At 45.3% G+C, this 13,549-nt stretch overlaps 1 long non-coding RNA gene across 1 annotated transcript; it reads right to left on the bottom strand.

Annotated features, from left to right (window-relative positions):
• Positions 1–217: 217 nt before the first annotated feature.
• Positions 218–10,161, bottom strand: LOC123380888. Its single transcript, XR_006587256.1, has 3 exons — positions 9,863–10,161; positions 9,291–9,408; positions 218–372 (listed from the first exon to the last, which is right to left on the bottom strand). It is a non-coding gene; the product is annotated as an uncharacterized LOC123380888 (long non-coding RNA).
• Between the last annotated feature and the right edge of the window lie 3,388 nt (positions 10,162–13,549).

The raw sequence follows: 13,549 nt of genomic DNA, 5'->3' as shown, positions 1-13,549 counted from the left end.
TTCTATCTCAAATGCACTTCCTTTGACTTGAATGTCGCCCTTTTCAGTAGAAAGTGACCTCCTGGAGGGAAAGAAATTTGACTTCTTCATCTATGTTCCTCAGCCCCTATCCTGACTGCCTGGCGTCATAGGTACCACGTAGCTGATTAGTGAATGAACGGATGAATGGATAAATCTCAGGTGAGGAGGAAGAGGTGCGATGTCACCGAGCAAACTTTTAAAGCTCATTACAAAAGAGGAGGTACATTCAAGAACAAATAGAATCTCAAATGGCTTGGGGGATTTAGGAGCTGAGAACACAAGTCCGCGTGGTTCCTGGAGCCACTAGTGGCCGCAGAATTCTTGCCTGGGTAGAATCTAGGCCATATGTCCCTGTTAAAAAAAAAAAAAAATTTAATGTTTATTTATTTTTGAGAGAGAGCAAGAGTGAGAGAGAGCAGGGAAGGGGCAGAGAGAGAGGGAGACAGAGGATCTGCAGCAGACTCTGTACTGACAGTAGTGAGTCCGGTGTGGGGCTCGAACTCACAAACCATGAGATTATGACTTGAGCTGATGATGTCGGATGCTTAACCGACTGAGCCACCCAGGCGCCCGTATATGTCCTTGTTTATACACATTTCCCAGAGTAATTATTAATACCTCAAAAGTGTCTTGATCCTGGCTTGGATGACAAACTTCCTTTTTTAGGTGGTATTTTCCCCTTCTTTTTTCTTTTTTGTTGAGATTCACACACCACAAAAATTTCCCCTTTAAAGTGTACAATTCAGTGGTTTTCAGTATATTGACAAAGTTGTGCAATCATCACCACTATCTAATTCCAGAACATTTTCATCATCCCCGTTAGCAGTCACTCTCCGTACCGTCCCTCCTCCCAGACCCTGGAAACTACTAATCTCCTTTCCCCATGGATTTACCTTTTCTAGACGTTTCACATGTCTGGATTCATATGCTATGTGGTCTTTTGTGTCAGCTTCTTTTACTTAGCATAATGTTTTCAAGGTGCATCCATGTTGTTACACGAATTAGTACTTGGGCGATAAATTATTTGGTCACCATACATATAGCTGTTAATATTGTAGCTATTGCACCGTGGATGTTCCCTGGGGGCCAAAGAGGAACTGAGGTGGAGGAGCCAGGCTAAGATTCTCTTGCTGGAGGAGACGTTCGTTTGACTCAAGGCAAAGAAACACCGACGGGGGACAAGGCAGAGACTGAACCTCATTTAGGATTTTAGATTCTTGAGTTGGCATTTTCATTGGCTTTGAGGTCCTTGATTCCCTGATAGTAGTCACAGAGAAACGGTAACAGTCTAATCTGTTGCCAGCTTTTTGGACAAAAGCGGAACTTAATGAATTAAAAGGTGAACCAGGGGAGAAATGAACAACAGGCCCCAGATTGGCGTGCTTGCTCAGCCCCTGGGTGACCGCAAACCGGGCCCTCCATTTCTAGTGTCTATAAAATGATTGCAGCGACAATAAGGAAAACCCCAAAGCTATTAGGTTTTAAGACATTTCCCAGAATCTTCTGGTGTTTTCAGGGCTGTTCTGTAGATGTATAATGCTAAGATGCACACACTCAGGACAGGCTGGGCCTGTGGAAAGGTATATATAGCTCACAACTGCGCATGGTTTTGAGTACTCCTGCCATCTGGGTGGCTGATGTGCTAAACAGGCCAGAATGGTTTGGGTATCCCTCATAGTGTTTTAATGGCACAGGGTTAAAGCTGAGGGAATGCTATGGATGTTTCTTCGGAGACATATCTACCTGTCTCATTTCTTCTAATGCACTGAGTTTCTAGGGCCAATGGCCAATTTTAATACAATTCTGTCCCTCCTGCAATACCCAACTCAAGACCCTACACGTGTAGGGACCCCATGTGTACTAGAAGGAAAGGAAGGGAAAACTAAGCAGGTAACGTTTGTTAGCGTGTGGAAGTATTCCCTCATCTTTGGGGGACCAATGGGCAATCTGCCCAAGATTTGGGGGTCAAGGTGAGGGGCCCCATAGTTCCACCTGAGATGCCAATCTGAAACCACCTCGAGGGGCCACTAGTCTACATACCAGGAGGCAAGCCCCGGAGCAGCAGGGGCTGAGAGTTGGCAGAGGTGGGGAGGATGTCCTCAGGGGAAAACTGAGGAGGGCAGGGCATGCTAGCCAGGCCTGCTGCGCTGAAAGCAGCAGACGGGTAATTTCCAAATGACCATTTCAAAGGAAGGTTGAATTTCTCCAAGATAAGAGGGAGAGCAGAGAGCATGCCTATATCTCTAACCCCCTGAGCTTGCGGCCGTGATAACAGCTGTGGGGTTGGAAACCTAATGCTGATGAAAGAGTTAAAGAGTGGCTGCGGGCAGCTATCGGTGACACCGCTAGGAATTGAGCATGCTCCTGGAGCGCGGCTGGGGACTGGTGTTACTCCATGAATAGAGGCCACTCTCAGGGAGTTTTTCCTGGAACAGAATGGGGTCAGGGAGCCGCTTGGGGAACAATGGTTGCCACCGACTAGCTGAATTTCTTACAATCACACACCATACCCCCTGATCAAATAGCTCCTTTGTCCGGCTGATATAAAAACATGTCATACAATGATGATTTGGAAGAATGACACGGGTTTGCCTTTCACAGAGATCAGAAGGGCTTGTTGTGCAGCAGGGGGAAAAACATCAGAGTCAAGGAAAACCCGGAGAATAAAAGGAGCAAATGGAAACAGACAGCAACAATAAGAAAGGGCTGGGTTGCTCGAAAGGCAGACAAGGGCTTGGTTACCAGCAGGGAGACCAGGCACTCAGGCAGCTCCAGGGAAGGAAGAGCCCACTGGCTGCGCGTAGCCAGCTTCACAGCGCCCCCTTGAAACTCTTGGGAAACTCAAAGAATTCAAGAAACACAACTTGGAGGAAGGGGCCGTCCAAGGTGGCTGGTGAATGCAGAGGGACCTGAGAGGTTATCCTGCCATGCCATTATTTTACAGATGGGGGGAACAGATCTGGGGAGGGATGGTGGCTTCGCCATTTCCTCGGGTTGTCTGGACCCAGGGCTGGTCACACAGCTGCTTCTCCTGTTTCCCTGACTGTGAAGATGGAAATACAGGAGCTTCTCAGGCATCCTCTGTTCAGGGAGTGGAAGAGAGGAGCTTTAGGGATTGAACTGGGACTCCTGCCTGAACCAATGGTCCCTTATATCATGGAACTCATGCAAGGCACTGCATTTCTTTGTGACTCTGTTTCCCTGTCTATAAAATGAGGGTGCTCTTGAAGTCAGCCCGCCATTAGTTCAGCCATTATTTGTTAAATGCCTTCTGTGCATTTCACTCTAGATGAGGGCACTAGAGAGAGAAGGAATGGAATGGAGAACCTCATTAAAAGATAAGCCGCAGTCACTGGACCTGGTTAGGCAAATGCTGTCTAGATAGACTGTGTGGACACCAAACACTGCCTCTCAGCTGAGACCTGTAATTGAGGTGGGCAGGTTTCCTGTCTGTTTCAGGTAGGTCAGCCTGAGACTTTGTTGTTCAAAGAGAGAAGGCTCATATAGCAAAGATTCCTGCAGCTCCCAGCCATCAAGTAGGTTTACAAAGAAAATGACAATTGTCAATGTCACTAATTAACATTCATCTTTAGTGCAGCAACTGTAAGTGGATCTGAAGCCTTTATATTAGATTTCTCTAGAACTATGTGGAGTTAAAAAGCAGGAGTATTTTGTGTTAATATATTCTCTTTCATTCCCAGATCCTGAAATCCTTTACCAACAGATAGCTAGTTCTCAATGCTACTCCTGTGGAGAATGTGGCAAGTGCCACTCTCCCCATTCCCCAGCTGGGAGGCCTGGGTCACAGAAGGATTCTGACCCCTGCAGTGGGGGATGGAAACCAAGATTGTCACCCTCTCATTCACTGTTCCGGCTTTGGACTACAGAGCAAGGCACTGGAAAGCAAAACTTGAGGCTAAAGCAACAGTAGACCTGGTATACCTCTATTACAGAAAAACAGAGATGCTCTTTTGAATTTTAAAAATTCATTGGATTTGTTTAAATAGATAATACACATACATGGTTCTTCAGAAGGCACAAAAGAGTAAGTCTCGCCCCAATGCACACCATTCCTTATCCTGGAGAAGACCGGTTACCAGGTTCTTAAGAGCTGTTCTATGTACTTATAAACATATACATAAAATATTTTTCCTTTATCACATATTAGGTATATATTATATATATATAATATATAACACTGCAATACAGTATATATATATATATATATATATATATATATATATATATACACTGCACATACAGTGTAAAAATGAATATGAAATTAACAGATAATCAGATAATGATTCATTAACAGATAATGATCATTGGGAGGGCTAGAGGAATGCAAAGGTTGTCACAGGGTCCGTGGGAGAATGCTCAGCCCTCTCAAGCCGAGCTGCTGGCTTTCTGGGCCCTACTTTGGAAAAAGCTACGCATAAGACCAGAGTCGGGTGCATGAATTCCTCTGAGCTTCTTAAAGAAAACTACCCCAAAATGTGGGGACTTGTGGTCTCACAGTGATTTTTCCATGTGAAAAAAAAAAAAAAGGGAAAGTTAGCTCAAGTTAAAAAATAAAAGGTCAGGGGCATCCATCCCCAGAGTGTTCTCCTAGCCGAGTCTCCTCCCTCAGGGAGGAACGGGGAGCCCTTTCATGTGATGCGTTCCATGTGGGTTTCAGAGCTAATATTTTGAGTGCTCATTGTGTATCAGGCTCTTAAACAGTGATAAGCACTTTTTACAAGTTATGTCGCTCAATTCTCATCACTTTATCATCTCCATTGTACCTCTGAGGAAATGGAGGTTTAACTAATAAATGGCAGAGCTAAAACGACTTGACCTTAAGTCTGTGTTCTACCTTCCAACTTACTCCCATGGGTTCTTACCAATGTCTGTACCTGAAGAATCAAATCAAAGCCAAACTCCTCAGCTGGGATTTGAAGACCCTCTACCATCTGCACAGAGTCCTTTCCTCAGTTTCTCTCTTCTCACTCCTTGTCATGTACTGCTTGCTTGAGTCACACCAGATCACTCGCTGTTACCAGGTCTTGTATGTATCCAGGCCTTCCCTCAGGCCATTCCCTCCACATGGAATCTTCTCTCCGCTCTGCCTGGCAAACTGCCAGTGTGAGTTTTCTAAAACTCAATCTGTCTTACTTCACTGTTTAAAACCTCTCTGTGTCTCCTCACCACCTAATGTGATCAAGACCAAGTATCTTAACTTCAAACAGAGGATCTTCCTATTCTGGGTCCCACTGATCTCCAGGCTCCCTTCCCCCACTTCCACTTCCTACTTAATGCTCCACGCCCGGGATCTGCTTATAGTTCCCTAAACATTTTGGGCACTCTGTTTCAGGTCTTTGCATAGGAGATATTCTTCCCACCTTCTCCTTTACTTGGCTAATTCCTACTTGTCCTTCTGATCATTGCTTGGGCTACACCTCCTCAGAGGTCCTTTTTCCTCTCCTTCCAGGAAATCTGTCCCCTCCCCCACCCCAGTATATACGTTTTAACGTCTATTTATTTTTGGGACAGAGAGAGACAGAGCATGAACGGGGGGAGGGGCAGAGAGAGAGGGAGACACAGAATCAGAAACAGGCTCCAGGCTCTGAGCCATCAGCCCAGAGCCCGACGCGGGGCTCGAACTCACGGACCGCGAGATCGTGACCTGGCTGAAGTCGGACGCTTAACCGACTGCGCCACCCAGGCGCCCCCCAGTATATACGTTTTAAAATATCTTTCTCTATACTGAGCACCTCAAGGTCACTGACCAAATTAATGTCTGGTTCCTCAGAGCCTCGCACGGGGCCCGGCACCCATGCTGTCTCAAGAAATAAGTGATGAATGGGAGAACTGGTGAATGGATGGATGGAAAAGCTAGAATTTAGAGTCCCTGAGTGGGGCCTAGGTACGCAGTCTGACCTTAGACCCTTCCTTTTTTGCCAGCTGCTGCCTGATAGTCTTGCACTTACTCCTATTATTTGGAACCTCTTCACTGCAACGTGACCTTGTTTATGTGAGTTTACCTCTTTGAGACTCAGTTTCCTCAAATGTAACATAAGAAGGTAGGAGCATATGATCCCTACTGTCCCTTCCAGATCAAATGTTATGTGAATCCATGCTGTTTGCAGAGAAGGAATTTTCCAAGCACTGTGTGCCTGTGTGTGGGGAGACTACCAATGCTGCGGGTGGTTGCGAGAGATTTTCAGAGACTAGCTGAACTCTTTAATCGGGGGTTGGCAAACTATGGCCCATGGGCTGAATCTCTTTCACTGCCTGATTTTGTAGGGCTCACAAACTAAGAATGTTTTTTTACGTTTTCAAGTGACTGGGGAAAAAAATAAAGAGAAGAAGAATATTTTATGACATGTGAAAGGTACGTGGGATTCAAATTTCAGCATCCATAAATTAAGTTGCGTTGGAATACAGCTTTGCTTGTTTGTTTACGCGTTGTCCTTAGCTGTTTTCATCCTACAGCAGCAGAGTCGAGTAGTTGCTACAGAGATTGTATGGCCCTCAAGTCTGAAAATATTTACCATCTGGCCTTTTACAGAAAACATTTGCCAACCCCTGTGCTGATTCAAGAACTCTCAGTGGCTATCCACTAATCTATAACAGCTCTGTCCAATAGAAATATAATGGGAGTCGCATATGTAATTTAAAATTTTCTAGTAGCCAAGTTATTTTGCTTGATTTTTTATTATTACCTTTTTCTACTTGAGAGAGAGCATGGGTGCATGTTCAAGTAGGGGAGAGGGGAAGAGGGGGAGAGAGAGAGAATCCCAAGCAGGCTCCATGCTCGACAACACTGGGCTCATGACCTGAGCCAAAATCAAGAGTTGCATGCTCAACTGACTGAGCTGCCTAGGTGCCCCTAACAAAGTTATTTTAGACAGTAAGACTAATAATTTATTTAACCCAATATAAAAAATATTCTCATTTCAACATGCGATCAATAGAAAAGTTAATGAAATTTTACATTCCTTTTCTTCATACTAAGTTTTCAAAATCTGGTGTGTATTTTCTACCCACAGTACATCTCAATTTGGACTAGCCACATTTTAAGTGCTCAGTAGCTGCATATGGCTAGTGGCTACTCTAATAGTTTAGAGCTATATGATCATGTTTAAACTCTGACATGAAGTTCTAGGCCCTGTGTTCTTTGGTCTTAGTTTTACTCTTCACTACTTCCTTAAATGCCAGCCACACAGATCCATTCTATGCCCCTTAAGTTAGACACAATCTTTTTCACCTCTGTTTCTTTGCTCACTCCTTCCTTCCTTCCCTTCTTCCCAGCTTCCTTCTCTCCCTGCCTCCCTCTCTCCCTCACCTCCCTTTCTTTCCTTCTTTCTTTCACAACTTTATTGAGGTATAATTCACATTCTACACAATTCATCGAAAATGTACAATTCAATAGTTTTCAGTGTATTCTGAGTTGTGCACCATCACCACAATCAATTTTGGAACATTTTATCTCCCTAAAAAGAAACTCCATTCCCTTTAGCAGTCGTCCTCAGCCCCCAAAATGCTCCCCCAGCCCCCCAAAACCACTGATCTGTTTTCTGTCTCTGAATTTTGCTGGAGGTTTTATACAAATGGAATTACACAATGTATAGTATTTTGTGACTGGCTTCTTTCACTTAACATAATGTTTTCAAAGTTCATCCTTGTTGTAGCATGTAACAGTGCTTCATTCCTTTTTATTGCTGAGTAATATTCCATCGTTCCTACCTCTGTGCTACGTTCCCTTCCTCCAAGACCTTCCCTTCAAGAGATTGAACCCCAGAGCACCAACAAAAACCCATGAAGGGAAAGAAAAACCTGCCCTTATTAGTTTACAATGTTTAAAACTTTTTTTAAAAAACATTTACTTATTTTTGAGAGACAGAGAGAGAAAGAGCATGAGCAGGGAAGGGGCAGAGAGAGAAAGGGAGACACAGAATCCAAAGGAAGCTCCCGGCTCTGAGCTGTCAGCACAGAGCCCAACGTGGGGCTTGAACTTACAAACCATGAGATCATGACCTGAGCTGAAGTCGGACGCTTAACCGACTAAGCCACCTAGGCACCCCTTAGTCTAAAATGTTTAAGATCAAACACAGGATATGTTCAGATTAAACAAAAATTAATGTTTTTATTTATTTTTGAGGGAGAGAGAGAGGCAGAGACAGAGCACGAGCAGGGGAGAGGCAGAGAGAGAGAGAGAGAGAGAGAGAGAGAGAGGAGAGAGAGAGAGACATTCTGCAGGCTTTGAGCTATCAGCACAGACGTGGGGCTGGAACTCATGAACTATTAGATCATGACCTGAGCTGAAGTTGGATGCTTAACTGACTGAGCCACCCAGGCACCCCAGATCTGTTCAGATCTTTAAAGGAAAAAAGGAGATAAAGACTTTTTGAAATCATTACCTTAGTAACAAAATCTCTCCCTCTCTCTCTCTCTTTTTTTAACCAAAAACCCCACAAACCACAACATGGTCTGAAGGGTAAATTTCAGATCAAACTGTTGATGACTCTTGAATAGTATACTGGGTGAGCCCATTCGGTGCACTAATAACGAACATGGCAACCCAGCTGCAGCTTAGAGACCCTCACAGCACAGGTCAGAAGGAGTCTGACCTCACTTCCAACTTGCCTCCATCAGAGTCTCTTGCTGAGTTGACTAGCCAGTTGCCAGGTCAATAGGCAAGCATCCCCAGGCTCCACGCTTTCACAGCAAGAGAAAACAAAGCATAAATACCTACCAAACTCCAACCCTTGTTCCTTCAGCTTTTAGGATTATGCTCCAGGTGATTTTGACTCTTCCAGGACCACCTTCATCCCCTCCCCGCCTTCCTCTGGCTTAAGCCCATGCTCAGTCATGGTTCCATCTTTTCTTCTTCTCTCCTTCCCTGTTGCTGCCCCTTCACCCTTCTCTTTCCTCCTCACATCCCATCCCTTAAAATTTTTTTTTTAATCTTTATTTATTTTTGAGAGAGAGAGAGAGAGAGAGAGAGAGAGAGAGAGAGAGACAGAGTGACAGCAGTGGAGGAACAGAGAGAGAGGGAGATGCAGAATCCAAAGCAGGCTCCAGGCTCCAAGCTGTCAGCACAGAGACAGATGCGGGGCTCGATCCCACGAACCTTGAGATCATGACCTCAGCCGAAGTCTGACCCTTAACCGACTGAGCCACCCAGGTGCCCCAACCCCATCCCTTTTTCGTCTCTTCTCCTTTTTTCTCCCTCCCATTTGCAAACTCTTCACTTCTTTTCCATATCAGCCCTCTCCTTCCCTCACCTCCCTGCGCTTTTCCTCTTCCCGTCTTTTCTCTCATGGTGTCCTGTGTTAAGTGCGTGCAGTTGGAGCGTCCTTGGGCTCTTCTCACAGCAGACAGCCAAGGATCTAGGAGTCAGATCTGAGGATGAAATTCAGCTCCATCACTTAACGACCGTGGCACTAGGAGCTGGGTGACTAGGCCTCCCTTACAGGATTAAACGTTAAGTAATCACTCCTATCCTTTTCAATTGCGCACTGGAGAGGAGAGTAGGAGACCCCTGCCCCCAGGTCACCGAAGCACCCGTCACCTCTGTGATCTTTCCTTCATACCTTCCCCTCCTCCCCGCGCTCCAAGACGCATCCTTCCTCTCTACTTGCAGAGGCTGCCTCTATGCTGTCGCCCTGTCTTTGCTCACCTCCCACCCTTTTCCCAGCTCTACTCTTCTCCTGTTCCCTTCTGATTTTCCCAACTCTTTTCCGGCCTCGCCTCAAGCAAGAGCCTCACTGCGCAGGCTCTGCCGGCACCGCGCCCAGTGCTGCCGCGTGCCCCTCAGGGTCCAGGAGCCTCCTAGCAATAGAAAGACCGGGCTCACCGGAACGCCTTCTGATTGGTCGGGCCTCTCGGGATTCCCTAGCGCCATCGCCTGTTTTCGCGCAGGCGCGCGCCCGTACCCTGGCACCGCCTTTTGAGGCCTGGAGCCGGTACTGTGCGATGTGGGTGAGCTCCGTTTGTTTTAAAACTTCTCCTACTCCTTCTCCTCTTCGTTAAGGTTTCCGTGTTATTCTAGTCACTGGTGCTTGCTAAAGAAACTTGAAAGTACATAAAAGTGAAAACAGGCATTTTCTTCCATTGCCATGCTGCTGCTCCCTGATCTCCGTGTCTGGGTGGGAATGTGAGCTACGCATGCGTGATTGTTAAAAGGATGGAATCCTGCTGTAACGGTAATAGAAGTGATGACGATAGATAAAATGTGTTGATGTTTCCTATGTGTGCCATGCTAAGTGCTGCTTACACTTTTCTACTACCATTATTCTCAATTACAGGTGAGAAACTGGCCTTACAACAAGGCTAAGTAATTTGCCCTAGATCTTGCAGTTAATAAAGAAGTAGTAGAGCCAGGATTTGAATCCAAGTTTGACTCCAGGGCTCTGGGCAGCCTCTCCCCTGTGTGGGGTGGTTTTTACACGCAGTGTTGGGCACCTGGCTGGCTCAGTCGGTTAAGCGTCCAACTCTTGGTTTGGGTTCAGGTATGGGTTCGGGTAATGATCTCTCGGTTCATGAGTTCGAGCCTTGCATGGGGCTTTGTGCTGTCAGCAAGGAGCTTGCTTGGGAATCTCTCTCTCTCCCTCTACCCCTCCCCACCACAAAATAAATAAATAAACTTTACATGCAGTGTCTATTCTCCCTCTGACTTGGGAACAGTTGCTCTAGATGTTAACTCTCCTATTATGGCCTCTGTGCGAAGTCCCCTGTTGGGATATTTAGGAGAAGGGAGATGCCAAGTGAGGACTGGGTTAACTCACTTGGAAAAGGCCCATCAGGCCTGATGGAGAGCCAGATATCCTAACCTGTCCCCAGGAATACCAAGGGCTGGACCACAAGTGGCTATCCCTGAGGGTGAGCAGTTCTCCCTGGGAAATAGTGACCTTGTAGCCACAGCTGCAAATGCCTCAAAATAATAACAGTGACTATCTAAAGGGCATGGGATAGATGCCAGGCAATTTATAGACATTATTTCAGGCAGCCCTCACACTAACTCTGCAAGGTGGGTGAAATGATTGCCCCAAATCGGAGTGGTTAGGATTCAAACCCAGGTGTGTCTTATGTTAGAATATGTGATGTTTCCATCATGCCCTTTGCGTTTCTGTAAAAATGTAACAGTCACTAAGAGTGAGCCTCTGTTAGGTGCCAGGTACTCAAGCTGGGATTTGTCCATTAGTATCTCACTGAGTCTGTATAGTAATCCTTTCAGAAAGTTAAGATGATTTCCGTCTACAGATGAGGAAGCTGAAGTTCAGCAAAGTTCCATAACTTACTCAAGATTATATAGCCTGTTGGAAGGAGAAACAATATTCACACCCTGATTGATTCATTCCTAAACTTATGCCCGCCTCCCACCCCCACCCCCCCCCCCCCTGCTTGCTGCACCATTCCAGGGCAGAGTTTTTATCTGAATTGAGGATTCAGGCAAGAGCTGGGCTCAGACTGGGCAGGTACTTGTTTAGGGAACAGGTGAGAGCTCAGATCTGTCTGAAATTTCTTCAGGGCCCCAGGTTCTTCCTGTGACACTCACTATGGGATGAACTAGAGCAAGGCCATGAGAGGAGACAGCCGTTCCTCTTTCTGGGAGGGGGTCACAAAGAAACTGAGATGTTTCCACTGTTGTGCTTTAGTCCCCTGGTCCTGTGCATTTAGTCCTGCTGTACCTTTGGTTCTCTTGATTTTGTTTAAAAATTTTTAAGTTTATTTATTTATTTTGAGAGAGAGAGAGTGAAAGCAGGAGAGGGACAGAGAGAGAGAGAGAGAGAGAGAGAGAGAGAGAGAGAGAGAGGATTCCAAGCAGGCTCAGCACCACCAGCTCAGAGCCTGATGTGGGGCTCGATCTCATGAACTGTGACATCATGGCCTGAGCTGAGATCAAGATTTGGATGCTCAAATGACTGAGCCACCCAGGTGCCCCTCTCTTGATTTTGTTTAAATGAAAAATATCCCATGTCAGAGATGCACAGGTTTGGAAAGAACTTTGAAGGAGAGTTATCAGTACAACCTTCCATCTGATGCTCCTCTACGCCCCAGTTTCTTCCTCTGTCTCTCAGGATTTCACAAGGCGTTGGGTAGGAGAGGTAAAATAATGGAGGTGGTAACATCGAAACCGGGATGAATAGTTTTTGGTTCTGAGCGAGTGAGCTAGCTATCTATCTATCTATCTATCTATCTATCTATCTATCTATTTATTTTTAAGAAGGCTCCATGCCCAGCATGGAGCCCAGTGTGGGGCCTGAACTCACAACCCTGAGATCAAGACCCAAGCTGAGATCAAGCGTCAGATGCTTAACTGAATGAGCCACTCAGGCACCCCAGTTCTAAGCACTTTAAATCAGCAATTTTCAAAGCATGGCCTGGGGACCTCTGTGAGTCCCCAAGATCCTTTCAGGGGTCAAACTATTTTCATAATAATATTATACTAAGATACTGTTTTTTTCACTCTCATTCTCTCACACATATATAGTGGAATTTTCCAGAAGCTACAGAATGTGAAGCTTCTGGAAAAGCTTCATTCATTGCATTCAGGTTGTTGCATTTATTGCTACAGATTGAATGAAGAAGCAAATATGAGAATCATGTCACCTATGAAGCCAGAAATAAGATTTGCTACAATTCAAAACAACCTACTCCTCTTTGTAATTCGTCTTTCCCTCTACCCCATCCCCAGGCAAACGCTGGTCTGCTTTCTATCACCATAGATGGGTTTGCATTTTCTATAATTTTATGTACAGGGATTCATACAGTAGGTGCTCTTTCTTTCACTCTGCAGAGTGGTTTTGAGATTCATCCATGTTATCGTGTTGGGGATGAGATCTGAACTCTGGTCCTGGCACTTATTAAGTGCATGACTTTGGGGACATTACTTGTCTCTTCTTTTTTATTTAAAAAAAGTTTTTTTAATGTTTATTTATTTTTGAGAGAGAGAGAGAGACAGAGAGAGATTGAGAGATGGAGACATGGAATCCGAAGCAGGCTCCAGGTTCTGAGCTGTCAGCACAGAGCCTGACCTGGGGCTCAAACCCACGGACTGTGAGATCATGACCTGAGCCAAAGTCGGACACTTAACTGACTAAGCCACCCAGGCGCCCCTTGTCTCTGCTTCAGAGAGGAAACAGTAAATAACTCCTATCTTACGTAGTTGGGAAGATAAAATGAGTCGATATAAGTAAATAAAATACTTAGCTCAGTTCCTGGTACTTACTGGGCGCTTGATAAATAGTAGTTATTTTTTAATATAAGTTTGAGATAGGAATTAAGCAGGGTAACTAGTACAGCATGGGGATGGGGAGAATCTTGTTTAGACTAATTTGATTCATAGCTCAGGTTTAACTATTTGTTAAATGTTTCTCACTTGCACACCCCGAACCTTTGCACATGCCAACCTAACCAGGAAATTTTTCTTCAGTGAGGGCTGGGGACATGGAAACTTGTAGCTTTGAAAGTCCTGCCAATTTGGAGTTACCCTGTTGGAAAAAAACAAAATCCCACTAGGCAGCTTTGAAAATGGAAAAGG

This window comes from Felis catus, chromosome D2, assembly GCF_018350175.1.
Source record: "Felis catus isolate Fca126 chromosome D2, F.catus_Fca126_mat1.0, whole genome shotgun sequence".
NCBI lineage: Eukaryota > Metazoa > Chordata > Mammalia > Carnivora > Felidae > Felis > Felis catus.
This window is presented reverse-complemented; position numbering and strand designations above follow the sequence as displayed.